This window comes from Limanda limanda, chromosome 4 (assembly GCF_963576545.1).
Source record: "Limanda limanda chromosome 4, fLimLim1.1, whole genome shotgun sequence".
NCBI lineage: Eukaryota > Metazoa > Chordata > Actinopteri > Pleuronectiformes > Pleuronectidae > Limanda > Limanda limanda.
The window spans coordinates 7,689,299-7,705,681 of NC_083639.1; the positions used below are offsets into that span (position 1 = coordinate 7,689,299).

At 41.1% G+C, this 16,383-nt stretch overlaps 1 protein-coding gene across 1 annotated transcript in view; it reads left to right on the plus strand.

The window, feature by feature from the left end:
• The first annotated feature begins 78 nt into the window (after positions 1–78).
• arhgap9 (Rho GTPase activating protein 9) overlaps positions 79–16,383 on the plus strand; it is a 46,049-nt gene continuing 29,744 nt past the window's right edge. The window contains exon 1 of the mRNA XM_061070077.1: positions 79–135. The gene's annotated coding sequence lies outside the window, so the exon portion shown is untranslated. The remainder of the gene's footprint in view (positions 136–16,383) is intronic.

Genomic DNA, 16,383 nt, shown 5'->3' on the forward strand with positions numbered 1-16,383 from the left:
TGTCTGTTCCCTCAGCGATGTGAGGGGAGGTCTCCAGAGATTCATCTGAATTCAAAGTGCATCAAACTAACGCGAGAAGCAACTCCTGCTCTCTGCAGCTCCACAACTGAGCTGTCACCGTCTCCTCGCTGCCAGGTGAGTGCTGCTGCCACACAAACACACAAACACACAAACACACAAACACACAAACACAAACACTCTAACCGTCAAACCTCTGTCACACACGTTTCCTGTGTAAATGTTACTGAGGAAACAGTTGCAGCTGCAGGCTCCAGCTTCTGGGCTGCTCACTGCCGGTGATCTACTCTGCAGATGAATGGAAACTCATTAGATAAATAGCCTGAACACAGGGGGGGTTGGCTTTATGATAAATGCTTTTAAAGTTATTAGATGGTGTTATTTTATTACCTGAAACATCTGACTACAGGATTAATAACCATAATATAATATATACATAAGACTATAATATCTTCTGTTTCTCTAATAACTGTGTGACACAATTGGTGTGTTTGCTTAATAATGATAATAATAACAATAACAATAATAATGAATGGAAACTCATTAGATAAATAGCCTGAACACAGGGGGGTTGGCTTTATGATAAATGCTTTTAAAGTTATTAGATGGTGTTATTTTATTACCTGAAACATCTGACTACAGGATTAATAACCATAATATAATATATACATAAGACTATAATATCTTCTGTTTCTCTAATAACTGTGTGACACAATTGGTGTGTTTGCTTAATAATGATAATAATAACAATAACAATAATAATTAAATGCCCACCTTGTTTCTTCCGTCAGTCAGTAAGGGCAAGCCCAAATCGTGGCAGCTGAGTACATCGATGAAAAAATGTGGAATATGGCCAAAATGGCCACTAAATGCAAAATAGCAGGCTTCCTGTTGTGTTTTTCCAATTGCACCTAAGACTTTTTTGTTTGTCTGGTCATGATACACCTGTATATTGATTTTTGTGAAGACCAGTCAATGTGAACATGTTCCAGGGGTCTCGGGGGTCTCAGGGGGCACCATTGAGCCATTTCGCGATGCCCATTGAAAATTCATTCAGAATACGTAAATTTTCACGACTTTCTAACTTTCTGCAAATTTTGGTAAGAAGTTGAGCATGGTAAAGCTCTCAAAAAGCCAATTAATTTGCCTGAATAATAATAATAATAATAAGAAGAAGAAGAAGAAGAAGAAGAAGAAGAAGAAGAAGAAGAAATAATCCTTACAATAACAATAGGGTCCTCCCTGACCTTTGATCAGTGCTCGGGCCCTAATGATACATTTATGTGCAGGGTTTCCCCCAGAAAACTAGGGCTGCTAGAAGGCACCCGCGGGGGGGGGGGGGGGGGGGGATTTTGAGCTGGACACCATTGTTTCTTATACTCTAAACATGTTGCACTTTGTTTAATATGCACACCTAACTTGTTTATTTTGAAAAGGGGTTAAATAGATACTTTGATATCTTTTTGAGTTGCACTGCTGACTTAACTTATAAGTCCTCTTTTTTATTTATTTTTATCACGTTGGAGTTGCTAGTTTAAACCTACAGTTTTGCACTTTAATATTTGAGCCTTTGTTTACATTTTGTTTTGTGCTGCATTAATATAGCAGTCAGGCCTCTTATTTCAGAAACAATGAACCGTAACAGTTTGGTTACCAATAAAAGGTAAGCCTACTACTTCTTTGCTTTCAGCTAGCTACTCAAACAGACAAGCAACAAAATAACAAACAAACAAAATACACAGGCAAGTGTCGGCTTACTTTGAAATAAATTAAACACAGAACTTTGTAGGGCTATTTGAGTCCTCCTCATATTTGTGGAAAATGTATGAAATAAGAAGTACCCTATTTTTAAATAAATAAAACCAAATAGCTGCAGCCTAATAGTGTAACGGACTAGGTTTATGTTTATGTTTGGTTTTGACTTATGTTCAGTAAAACACTGTGTTGAAGGAGCGTTCTGATGTCTGACGGTCAGTGAAGGTGACGTATGTTCAGTAAAACACTGTGTTGAAGGAGCGTTCTGATGTCTGAGGGTCAGTGAATGGGTCTGGGTGGGACATTTGACTGTTTGGACCAATAGGATGGTTGCTTGGGGATCGGGGCCATGTCTCTGATCGGGGCTCAATGAGGAAGTGAAGTGTTGTTGATGTGCGCGAGTGACCGATTTTTTTTTTTTTTTTTAAATAAAAAAAACAATCGACGCTTAGCCTGGCGGGGGGGGGGAGCCTGGCGGCCCGCCAGACCTATACAGCACTGGGGGAAACCCTGTATGTGTATAGCAATATATCTAAACAAGGTTACAAAGTGTTTCCCAAAAAAATTCATGGAAAAAAGAAGAATGAATTGAGTAGATAACATTACTTACTTACTACTTACAATACTACTACTCTTTATAGAATTGCTCATTATAAACTACAATTTAACTTGTAGGACAAGTTGTAGGCCAATGCTGATAGTCTTTTTACTTATATTTAGTAACATAGTGGTCTGCAGCCACAACAAGAGGTTCCACGTTTCACAGTTAATAAAATAACAAGACCCCCTCTTCCAAAACAACATATTTTTCCACATCATATTTTCAGACCGCAACTTTTTCTGTCGCAAGTACCACAACAGCTGGGGCGCCACGAGTAGCTGCTTGTTCTACCCGGCATGCTCTTCAAACTCTTCAACCATCTAGCACTTCCTGTGGAAAAACACTTAATAAACCATTTTCTATAATGTGTGTACTGTATGTATGTAAATATACACTTGGTTTCAGGCACAACTTCTTTCCCATGACCTGAATTATTGGCCATTTCATTGAACATATGAATGATAACAATTGCTTATCTCAACACTTTCCATATGACAAACCTCTTTGCATACGGACTTATTTCCATGCTTGTGCAATGGGAGTCGGGCCCTGCTTGCTCCGCAGGAAGTGTAATGACGGGTTAACCTCAGTGTGTGATGGAAACAGTTTGACTGATGCTCGCATTTTTGCTATTTCATAATCTGTCTTAAGTCCATGCAAAGCAGGAGATTTGCTCCCTTTTTTCACCGGCCCGTGACGACACTGGCTCGAAAGATTATTCCCCGGTTGCAAGTTTGCTGATTAAAAGAGCCCTGTATGTGCAGTATTAGCAGCAGGGTTACGAGTTGGCTGTGATTACTCGTGCGCTCCGCAGATTGCTGTTGTGGTTGCAGTTTGAGATTGAGATTGAGAGAATGAAGCTTTTTTTGACGTCAGGGCTTGTTACTGGTCAGATTATGACGCTGCTCTGGGAAAGTCTGCGGCCTCGCTCTGTGTCTAGATCTTCGTCTTTTGTCCCTGCTGACTGTTTTGCAAAAATATACAGTACCAGACATTTTGATTGATGGTTAGATTGATTTTCTTATCATGGTGCAAGTGCTGTAAAAATGACATGTCACCTTTTTTTACTTTCTACTGAAGGAACCATGCAGCTGACTGCAGGCAGTTTAGTGACGACTTAAGAAACTCAGGGTTTCTCAACTTTTCTCAACAAAAAGTCCTTGTGACCCTGACCGAGTCACGTGACCCTGACCGAGTCACGTGACTTTACAAGGCTTAGTTTCACAGAGTGGCTCCAGCAGATTATATGTAATAATGTTGGTAAATTATTTGTTGCATTGATATCTGAAATCGAGGAACAAAATACAAAAGTTTTTGTTGGTGTTTGAGAGAAATGTCTTTGTGTCATTTTGGCTGCTATGGTTTCGGGTTCTTGTTTTATCCACCACATTTGAATGAAGGTAGACGGTTGTGTATCCTGGGGCCCAAAGGTTAAGAAACTCTCTTGAGCCTAATCCTGTTTAATGATGTCTAATGATCAAAATTATGACCACGTGCTTTCCACAGAAGATGCTAGGCTCAACATGTTGTCTCTAAGTGGTAGCTAACGGAAAAAATACAATCAAAATCTTTTCAAGTTCAGTGTCATTACACAGATCAAGTAACTAATACACTATCAGAGGTGTTTGTGGCCGAAATCCTCAAACAGACAAACCAGCTCTCCCATTTACTCACTACACTGTATCTGAACTGGACTATCCCAGCCCCCATCTGAGCTCTGTTTTAATCCAGTTTAATCCTGCATTTCATTTTAGTTTCTGTGTGATGAGTTGTGCGCTCACTAGGCTGTATTATGCAAAGGTACAACACAGTGCACTGTACATCAAGGTTTTTTCCCTCCAACGTGCTCTGTTAATAATAACTTTTAATAACTGGGCACGGTTTATTAGAAAGAAACTAAAGTCACTGATGAACGATTTTGATAATACATTGATTATTTCAGTTAGTGCAAAACATAGACTGAATATAACAATGAACGACTTGACTGCTCCCCAAACCTGAAGCCAAACAACCTGAACCGCCACCTGCTGGCTGACTGCAGTGTAGCTCACACATCCCTCCTCCCCTATGTTAATGGATGGGACATGGACCAAGTCAGACCAGGTTGAGTAAAACAAGTCATTTGATGCTATAAAGTTTTAGAAAGGCTGATCTGCTGTTTTTAACAGATTCTTTACAAATATCACTAGTTAGTTGTAGCCCTCTCGCATATTAGAGAAGTTTAAGATATAATATGTCAAAACTCTTTATTAAATTTTCTAACAACTGCAAGACCTTTGTTCTAAACGTTGTTGACCTGTGTGTTTACATTATCCAAAATGTTTCCAACAATATTCAAACCCAGAGAAATCCACAATTTTATTCAAGGTAATGGGACGTTTCACTTTGGTCGCCTTCTAATTGCATTATATCCCCTTCCCAAGTTTGTCTCTGCTCTAACATCCAAGTCAAACTGCATAAGACGAAGTAAAAAAACACTGCTAGCCAGTTAGCCAGGTAGCTTTTTTTCTTCCACTCTTTGTATTGATCACTCGTAATGAATCATGATTATTTATGGCTGTCTGATGCATAACGTAAATAAAACCTCTGCTGTGAACATGATTTGCGCCCGAGTTGCGTCAGGTAGATTCTTACTCCCACGATCCCATGCTGCATCACAATTTCATCAAAATAGGTCTTTAGTTATTGTTTTGATTGATAGACCCCTGGTGGTAGAGGGTAGAAGTTCAATATTGTACATTAAAGGAAAAAAAATAGACCTGAAGGCACATGGGTGAACAGGCCTCCAATGTTTGACTTGTCTTAAACCTGTGTTGTTATTTGTCTAATGCTCCTTTATTGGGCAAACAACCCCCTGTAAGCCTCTGAAGGCATCAAAGCTTGTTTCTGCGTGTGTGAGTCTCTTCTCTGTAACATTTGCCTCCAGAGGTTGAGCTGCTCTTCTTGTGCCTCAACAGAATCGTGCTCACTTCAGCCGTGCAGGCCTGAAAGTGGGACTTTGACTTTGCCTGATAGCTTTTGACAGCTCACTCTCATCCCCGGTGGATCAATGGAGCTCAGCGCTCTTCATTAGAAACATCAATGTACCGCACATTCCCAGCGGCTCAGCCACAACCCACCAGCCCAGTCAGAGAGTGAGGGGATTTATTTATTTTTTTATCCTGGAGAAGATCATTCTTGACTGCTGTGGGATATTTTATTTTCTTCAATTGGAAGGCTAATGCAGGGATACAGTGATCTAGTTTGTCTGCATTAACTTATACGCAATATATTAACAACGATGTGCACAAAAGTGGGCAAACTTCACCTTCCGTGTGAATAAAACATGGATAGTTTTGATTTTGGTTTATATCCAAATAGTTGCAACTCATCGTATTCTGTCTGGCTGCTCCAGACAAAAATCAATGCTCTGCAAAATCCATAACTTGGCAACCGTGTTCTTATACTCAATCTTAAAACAGTCTTTAGCAAGAAAATAAATCAGTAAGGTTGACTTGTGAAAGTATAGCTTCTTTACTTCTTTGAGAAAATTAATAATTTATCCCTGCTGACTTGAAATGATTCATCGATTAATTAATTAGTTGAAGTCATTTTGAATTATTAAGTTATCTTGTTTTAATGTATTTTCTTTCATTTAATAATCTATACCTATATAGATGGGAATATGCTGTGATAAAGTTACCATCGCCACTATTTCTTAAATGTTTTTTATACAATTTAATCATTTATACCTATTATTTTTATACGCAAAATTGTAATGTGAGATTGATAAGATGAGAAAAGCAGTTTACTAAAACAAGAAGCTTCTCTCTTGAGCTTTTTTCTCTCACTAAAACAAGATTATTATTCTTTAACTCAAAGTAAACTGGCTGCATGTTTTCCACCCTCCACTTTTTATATAAAATGCACAAGCTAATTAAAAAATGTGATGCTTGAATTCATTCTTTCAAGTGTTTTAAATGGCCCCTGAGCAATCCTGCACTGCTTTGCCTAACTGGCAAACATTGGTCTGAAATAGTGAGCTCTCTCACTCTTTCTCTCTCTCTCTCTCTCTCTCTGAGGAAGTTTGCGGTGTGTCGATGGAGGCTGCAGGGTTCATTGTAAACACAAGTCTTGCATCAGCAAATACTTGAAATGATGGCATCACACACATATGAAATGTTGTTATATGCAACAAGAAACACACATTCTGGAGACACTGGAGATGGTAGTTGGTCACGGAGGTTGTTGTCATAATAATAGTAGCAAGAATGAGCCAATGGCTGCTGTTCTGTCATCATCTGCTTTTTGATTGGCCCGCTGACAATTTACACAGCTAATCACTGAGTGAGAATCCAACCCACCTGTTTAGTCTCACACACACACAGATACACACATACACACATACACACGTACACACATACACACACACATGCACACGCACACGCAGCCAGGCAGCCATCACACTGTGTTTCAGTGTCTCTCTCTGGTCTAATCATCAATAATGCATGGCGTTGGAAGGATGAAAGGCTGTTTTGGCTTGAGGCATGTGTCTCATATTGAGAGAGAGACATCAGCGCTGGTAGTTCTAACTGTACATCCACAGACAGAGTGAGTGTTCCTTCACACGGCTGTCCTCAGCACAACTGCTCATCAGGCCGGGGGTGGACTGATTCCAGGCTCGAGGGCTAAATTGACAGATTAATTGGTGAAAGGAAAGTAATTAGAAGTTGTATTGAGGGTTGTTGTTGTCAGAAATGAAGATCTAAGGAGTGATGGTGTATTATCTTGTATGTGTTGAAAGCATGTGGTCATAGATAAAGATGGTTTTGAGGGTTTTGCAGAAAAAACAAGGACTTTTGTTTTAGCTTCATTCATGTTGAAGTTGTTTACTGTTAATCTCGCAGTCCATCGACTATCGTCTGATGATTGATGACAAATTATTCTCTGTGGGCAACAGCTGATATTTTAGGGCGTCCGGTAGACAACGAATATTCGGGCCAAGCCTCCCTGTTGGTTTCCTGTACACAGTTTGCAGTCCGAGTCAAACGTTTCTCCTCACAAAACACAAACAGTGACACTTTTTGAAGATGTTTGTGGTCCAGACCACATTTTCCTCTCTATTTAAAGCTTTCTGCATGTGCATACAGAAGAGTTAAAACGCCAATAGCCAATATATGCTCAAATGCAATTGGTCAAGCTAGAACAAGAGACCACAAGCCATCCGACCCCAAAATGCCAAAAGGGTTCAATGTCAAAGGTCATGTTTCACTTCATGAGCTTTAAATCAATCAATCAATCAATCAATCAAGTTTTATTTGTATAGCCCACATTCACAAATAACAATTTGTCTCATAGGGCTTTAACATTGTGTGACATCCTCTGTCCTTAACCCTCAACAAGAGTAAGGAAAAACTACTAAAAACCCTTTTCACAGGTAAAAATATGTAGAAACCTCAGAGAGAGCCACATGTGAGGGATCCCTCTCTCAGGACGGACAGAAGTGCAATAGATGTCAGGTGTAAGAAAACATCATCAGGATTTTTAGCAGCATCCATTAGGCTAAACATTTTTCAATACTATGTGTCAGGCAGTCCCGCTGCAATCACAGTCTCTGGCCAGCAGCAAGACCACGATCCAGCATCAGGATGGATCCACTATAATCCACAGTCATTGTCCACCGCCGCCAGTTAGAATCCATTATCAGCTGCCGCCTCGGTCGTGGTCCCTCATCATCCGATGCCAACGCGACAAAGGATCCTCCATTACAACGACGATCAGCTGGCACGATACAGAATCCACCGAACTGGATCCACCATTGCGACCTCCGACACGCGATCCACAATCATAATCCATGGTGCGGCCACAGCTGTGGCCCTGCATCCGCGGGCGCTAAGGCACAGAAACTCCGGGAAAGGGGTCAAGTTAGTAACATGTACTGATCAGATAAGAATTATCTTGATGTGATAAATATGGAGAAAAGGAAGGAGAAGCAGGAAAGAGAAGCTCCGTGTGTCTTGTGTCATAAATTCCCTGTGCGTCTTAGCATCATCAGGGGTTTTTGCCATTTAATCAAATTTGGAACATCGCACAAATTAGCTCTAACTATAAGCTTTATAAAAAAGGAAGGTTTTGAGTCTACTTTTAAACGAACAGAGCGTGTCTGCCTCCCTAACTGAAAGTGAGAGATTATTCCACAGCAGTGGGGCTTGATGGCTAAAAGCTCTGGCTCCTACTCTACTTTTAGAGACTTTAGGGACAACAAGTAAACCTGAGTTCTGGGATCGGAGTGCTCTAGTAGGTTGATATGGAACTAACATCTCTTTAAGGTAAAGAGGTGCCATATCATTAAGGGCCTTGAAGGTGAGGAGGAGAATTTTAAATTCTATTCTAGATTTAACAGGAAGCCAGTGTAGCGATGCTAATACTGGAGAAATGTGCTCTCTTTTCTTAGTTCTCGTCAGGACACGTGCTGCGGCATTTTGGACCAGCTGCAGAGTCTTTAACGACTTACTGCTGGAGCCTGATAATAGTGAATTACAGTAGTCCAGTCTCGATGTAACAAAGGCGTGGACTAGTTTTTCTGCATCTTTTTGCGAAAGGACATGTCTGATTTTTGAGATATTACGCAAGTGGAAAAACGCGGTCCTAGAAATTACTTTTAAGTGACTATTAAAGGACAAATCAGGATCGAAGATCACTCCCAAGTTCCTGACTGTGTCATTGGAAGCAAGGGCAATGTCATCTAGCGCAGCTATATCATTAGATAATGTATCTCTAAGGTGTTTAGGGCCGAGTATTATAACCTCTGTTTTATCTGAGTTTAATAAGAGAAAATTGCGGGTCATCCAGGTTTTTATGTCCTTGAGACATGCTCGAAGTTTAGTTAATTGATTACTTTGATCAGGTTTTATTGACAAATATAACTGGGTGTCATCCGCATAACAGTGAAAATTTACCGAGTGTGTCCTGATAATGTTTCCTAGTGGAAGCATATATAATGAGAATAAAATTGGGCCGAGCACAGACCCCTGTGGGACACCATGGTTAACTTTGGTGCGCACCGATGACTCATCATTGATTTGAACGAATTGGGAGCGATCAGCAAAATAAGATTTAAACCAGTTTAAGGCCGTTCCTTTAATGTTAATTAACTGTTTTAGTCTCTCTAATAAAATTTGATGGTCAATTGTGTCGAATGCTGCACTGAGATCTAACAGAACGAGGACAGACACAAGTCCCTGATCTGAAGCTATTAGAAGGTCATTAGTGACTTTTGCCAGGGCTGTCTCTGTGCTATGATTGGTTCTAAACCCAGACTGAAAGTCTTCATATATATTATTTTCCTGGAGAAACTCACACAGCTGATTGGCTACAACTTTTTCTAAGATTTTAGATAGGAAGGGGAGATTAGATATTGGCCTGTAATTTGCTAAAACCTCTGGGTCTAGGGTGGGTTTTTTGAGTAGGGGTTTGATTACAGCTATTTTAAAAGACTGTGGTACATAACCTGATGATAATGACAGATTGATTGTGTTAAGTAACGAATTATCTATTAGGGGCAGAATTTCTTTAAGTAATTTAGTTGGAATCGGATCTAAAATACAGGTTGTTGGTTTAGAACCTGAGACTATTTTGGTAAACTGATCACGGGTGATCAGAGAGAAGCTGTCTAAATAATGGGAAGGATTCTCAGCCGTTTCTGAGATCTCTATTGTTGGGAGGGTATTAGTGCCAATTGAGGGCAGGAGATGATTGATTTTATTTCTAATAGTTAGAATTTTATCATTAAAAAAGGTCATAAAGATATTGCAATTTAGGGATCGAGGAATACTGGGTTCGGTGGAGGTGTGACTCTCTGTCAGCCTGGCTACAGTGCTGAAGAGAAACCTGGGGTTGTTTTTATTCTCTTCTATTAGTTTTGAATAATAGGCAGCTCTTGCTTTGTGGAGAGCCTTTTTATATTCTGTAACACTACTCTTCCAGTCTAGGAGATTTTCAACACTGTTGCTGGAGCGCCACTTCCTTTCTAATTTTCTTGATATTTGTTTCAACTCATGTGTCTTGGAATTATACCACGGAGCTAATTGACTATGTTTTACACATTTCTTTTTTAGAGGCGCTATTGAGTCTAATGTTAATCGTAATGAGTCTGCAGAGCTTTCTACGAGGTGGTCAATCTCAATAGAGCTCGGGTTTTTAAAGAATTTGTTGTTTATGTCGACGGATAATACGGGTTTAAATGTAATCGGAATTATTTCCTTAAATTTAGCTACAGCACTATCAGGTAGACATCTAGAAAATGAGTTTTTTATTAGTGGCATATATTCAGATAGTGAAAAATCGAAGGTTATTAAATTATGGTCTGATAGTACTGGATTGCGCGGAAGTACTGTTAAATGTTCAATTTTGACACCGTATGATAACACAAGGTCAAGTGTGTGGTTACAACAATGAGTAGGTTGATGCACACACTGACTAAAACCAATTGAGTCTAGTATTGAAATAAATGCTACGCTCAGGCTATCTTTATTATTGTCAACATGAATATTAAAGTCACCAACAATAATAATTTTATCTGTCTTTAGGACTAGGTTTGATAAAAACTCAGGGAATTCTGTTAGAAATTCAGTATAAGCCCCAGGAGCACGATAAACTACAGCAAATATGATTGGCTGTTGGTGTTTCCTGGATTGACGTGGAAGATTAAGAACAAGACATTCAAATGAGTTGTAGCTAAGTTTAGGTTTAGGATTAATTGATAGACTGGAGCTAAAAATAGCAGCAACTCCACCTCCTCGCCCGAGTTCCCTGGGAACGTGTGAATTTATATGACTGGGGGGAGTAGATTCATTTAAACTGACATATTCATCAGGATGCAGCCACGTCTCAGTAAGGGACATTACATCTATATTGTAGTCTGAGACTAGTTCATTAACTAAAATAGCCTTTGAGGACAGTGATCTAATGTTTAAAAGACCACATTTGAAAGTCTTAGTTTCCTGTGTTGTTCCAGAGGTTGTGTTAATTTGTATAAGATTATTGTGAGTTCTCGCTCTGTTATTGTTTAATTTAAATAATTGAATCGGACGGTAGACAGAGACAGTCTCTATGCGGTTGGGTGACTGATCCAGAGGGAGCGCAGAGAAGTGTTTAGCACTGCAGCTCTGCTTCCTGGTCCCAACTCTGGGTTGTCATGTGATAGACTTAGTAATATTCTTAGATAAGAGAGCTGCTCCATCCCAAGTGGGATGAACGCCGTCTCTCCTAACAAGACCAGGTTTCCTCCAAAAAGTTTGCCAATTATCTATAAAGCCCACACCGTTTACAGGACACCACCTCGACAGCCAGCGGTTAAAAGAAAACATGCGACTAAACATGTCATCACCTGTAGTGTTAGGGAGAGGGCCAGAGAAAACTACTGTGTCCGACATCGTTTTAGCAAAAGCACACACAGACTCAACATTAACTTTAGTGACCTCCGACATACGAAGCCGGGAGTCGTTGCTGCCGACGTGAATTACGATTTTACTGTATTTACGTTTAGTTTTAGCCAGCAGCTTCAATTTGGATTGGATGTCGCCGGCTCTGGCCCCCGGGATACAATTGACTATGGCCGCTGGTGTCGCTAATCTCACGTTTCTGAGAACCGAGTCGCCAATAACCAGAGTTTGATTCTCAGCGGGTGCGTCGCTGAGTGGAGAAAATCTATTTGAGACGTGAGCTGGTGGGTCTTTAATCGTGGGCTTTCTATGGGTGGTACTATGCCCCCTCCGGACCGTCACCCAGCCACCCTGGGCTCCCGGCTGCCCGGGGCAAGTCGAGGGACTGCTAGCTGAAGCTAAGCTAGGTGGCTTCGCTGCGGCTAGCACGGGCCGGCTAACTATAGCTAACGGGGGTTCTAAGCTGAGGAGCCGAGCTTCTAAGTTGCTAAGCCTCGCCTCCATGTCTACCAACATACTACATTTATTACATTTACCACTACTGTTAATGGAGGCGGAGGAGTAAGTAAACATGAGACACTCGGAGCAGGAGAGAGCGGTGGAGCGAGAGGGAGAGAGAGAACACATCGCTGCTAAAACTATGAGTGTGAGATTTAAACAGAACACAGAGTCACAAAGCACCAGAGAGGAGGGGCTGGTATGTGAGGGTCCTTAACTATATACCGGTGATTTTAGCCGTAGTAGAACAGAAAGACAGTTGTGTTTAGCGGAGGAGCTAATTCAGATAGCGACTACACCACCCGTGTCCCGTGGCAATAACAGGAAGTGACGAAATGACGCAGCACGCTTACCGTAAACACTGGAGAAGATCCCACATCCACCAGCAACCTGTGAAGAAACAACGTCCTCCTCCAGTTCTGTAACACACTGTTTGGTTGAACATTGATTTTAGGAACATTTCAAGGCACCTCTGTGTAAAGTACTACACTCTGCTGTGTTACAACTCCTTTTTCTGTATGATGTGATGCAACATCTCATCTCACACAGACTGCACCAGGAGTTGGGACTGAAGTAGCCGGTTGAGCAGACAAACCAGGATGCTTGTTTGCACGTAGAGATCATGCACAGATGGCAAGGCTGGTGTCACAGTGAGGGACTAAGATACGAGCAGTTGTTTGGCTGAGAAAAGTTATTTAAACAGCTGTCGTGGCTTTGAATCATTTTCTAACTTGTTTTTGTGAAGTTTAAAGTTACCCAACAGAGTGCATCATGTGGAGAGACTTGCCTCCTCTCAGCTTCCTGTGAACTCTTTGGTAATAGACATACATATGTAAATACAGTACAGCGTGCGTGTGAGTGTGTGTGGGTGTGTGTGTGTGTGTTTTTTTCTATGTGTATACGGATGTGGGAGTGCACTCGAACCCTTTGAAGTTCCTCATTCACTCTATACTCCTCTTCCCCATGTCTCCTCTCTCTTTGAAGACCATGTAGCTATGATTTTTAAAGCCGCCCTCTTTCCACTTCAAACATATGGAATGAATATGGATATGATATGACGGAAAACTTTGGCACCATCTCCCTTCACTGCGCTCTCGTCAGTCTGTGTGGTGAACTTTGACTGGCACCAATCGTCTGAAACGCTCTCTGTGGGAGCTAAGCTGCATGGTCCCTCAGTGGCTGGTCATAGAAATGAGGCTTTACAACGTCCACCAGGGAGTTTGTGTTTAGTTTGTCTGTGTGTTTGTGTTTTTGTCAGCACAATTACAAGAAAATTACTTGTTGGCACCACACTGGGTACAGGGATGGGACATAGGCTGGGGAAGAATCCTCTCCAGTTTGCAGGGGATCCACCCTAAAGGGGAAGATCCTGGAATTTTAATCACTTTCTTTCAAATTGCAAGAGTTTCAACGTTTCAATTGGTTTCATAGAAAAGAATATGGATCTTTATTAGAGTCCCACCAATCTGGACTTTTGGGGCATGATGCTGATCCTGATATTCTGAAGGGATACCGATATATCGAGCATAAATTAGTAATGAATCCCAAGATGTCGTTATCAAACCTTTATTACAAAGAAATGTAATTGAGGCCGGATATATTTATAAAGAATCTTTTACAGTTTAACCATTCATTTTACTATAAATACCTATAAATAAAATAAAAATGAAAAATACAAACAAATATATTTAACTTCAATTGATTAGATAACTTTACTTATTTTATCTTTTTGCATAGTTTAATCTGTGAAATAAAAATGTTAGCACATAACGGCAACATTAATGCAGATATCAATATGTCTGTCAATATGTCTGTATTGATGAATCATTCATGTTGTTTGGCCTGAGGTCTACATGCTCTATATCTATCTATACAAATATATGACTGGAGTGTATCTTTAACTGACTTACATTTTAAAAATGTAATTTAACTTCAAATGTTCTCGTTGGAGGATTGTCAATGGCAAACAGGCTTTAAGTGGACTTTCTTTCCACTGTTAAAATCCACAAAATTAATCTACAATCTGATGTATGCTTTGGAAAATGTTTGACCAACATCTGAAACCACCAGGAGGGCCTGTAATCCCTGAAGTATTTAATCCAAAGGTCTTTGGGGAGGGTTGATTATCCTGAAAATGTAAAATGCTGGTGGTATATCATCCCTAAGATGATTTGGATGAACCGGGCGTACTCTGCTCTCCCGCTAACACCCCCCCATGTCGTGGCTTTTCTAACTAACCGTCCGGGTGGATCTCTGATGTCCAGCGTGCACTGTTGACCAGCCGGCTCTGTGCATGGATCGATAGCTCGATCAATCCACTGGTCACTTTTGTTTTCGTCAGCGCCCAGGACCTCTCCAGCTCCGCTTCTCCATATGCTCCTCTCAAGTGCAAATATGGTTTATTTGCATGAATGGGCAACAGCCAGCTGATGCTCCCTCTGTCTCTGTCCCGCCTTCTGTTTTTTTTTTATCTCTCAGGCAAAATGCTGGCTGAATGGATGAAGGTAGGGTCAGCAGGGGTTCAGTGAGTGGAGGCAGAATCATTTGGGGCATAGGATTAACTGTGTGTCCACGAGAGAGAGAGAGAGAGAGAGAGAGAGAGAGAGAGAGAGAGAGAAACAGACAGAGGGAGATCGTGTGTGATTTTCTGCAGGAGGTAGCTTGTGTCCATTTTTCTGGTTTTCTGCCTTTTTCATAACTCAACTGTGTCAGCAGTGCATCTTCTATTTAGGCTTTCAGAGAGTTGTGTGTGTGTGTGTGTGTGTGTGTGTGTGTGTGTGTGTGTGTGTGTGTGTAAATTTGACCACATGCATGGATCTGACTGTAGAGTGAGCTGGCGACCCTGCTGACGTAGATATACTCTCTCACTTCAGGACTATGGTGAGTCGAACTTCTCTCGGTCTGTCTCTCTCTTTCTTGCATGCATGCACAAATCGCATCCTCTCCATTCCTTCAGCTCGGTCTGACTCACACGCACACACACACACACACACACACACGTACACACACAGTCTGAGTTTAAGTGAAATCAGTCAAGCAAAGGCAGACAGGCATTTCACATGTAGCACTCCCTTCTAGTGTTTTGTCTTCTGAAAGTTTGCTCTCATTTTCCATCTTTTCATTCTTCCTCAACTGTTTACTATACCTCCACCATTGAGGTTATGTTTTCATCTGCGTTTGTTTGTTTCTTAGCAGGATTACACAAAAACTATGGCCGGGAATTTGACAAAACGTGGTGGAAGGATGTAGTAAGGGTCAGGAGAGAAACCTTTACATTTTGGTGCAGATCCGGAATCCGAGGGTGAAGGAAATCAGGCATATTAAGTGAACTGGTATCAATTAGAGTATGTAGTTTGGTGTGGCTGGATTTAATTTAAGGGGACTGTTGGGCCTTGGTGGAGGTATTCACTCAGCTGAGTGTCATTCTAGTTCCGTCTGTGCCTCTGTCTTTCCAATTGTGTTGTTGATGCAGCATCATAAGCCCCCGTGCCCTCAGCTCCTGGCACAAATCTATCGCTCAACAGCCGTGGCAGGATGCCTGTGGCTGTGGCTGACACCATATGGCCCTCTCTGTGTGTTTGGGTGTGTGACGCTACTTTCCTCTCCGCTGCCATCTGACCTGCAAATACAAACACGGCCTGGCCTCTCTCTACCAAATCATAATGTGTTTGTTTTTTAGAGATTCACTAAATTTGTTCCATCGTTTGGTTTCTGTCTGTTCTTAGTTAGTAGTCTGAGATGCTGCCCCTTAGGAACGTCATTAAAGTGTCCAATACGGAATAAAACATCCAGGGACTTTAACCCAGCTTTTAAAGCCTAATTTGCACACAACATGATGCAGCTTCCTGTGTCTGTGTAGGAATTTTAGGCCTGTGCTGATACGTGAACTGATGATACCTATTACTGTTACAGACGTTATTGATTCACCCATGTCATTGTTTATTGGTGGGTTTGTTTGTTTATTTGTTCGTAAGCAGTAATGACAAAAAAACTGCAGGACAGATTTGTCATTTTGGTGCTGATCTTCCTCAGAGGGATGATCCAGATCCCCCCCCCCCCCCCACACACACACACACACTTTTTAACATT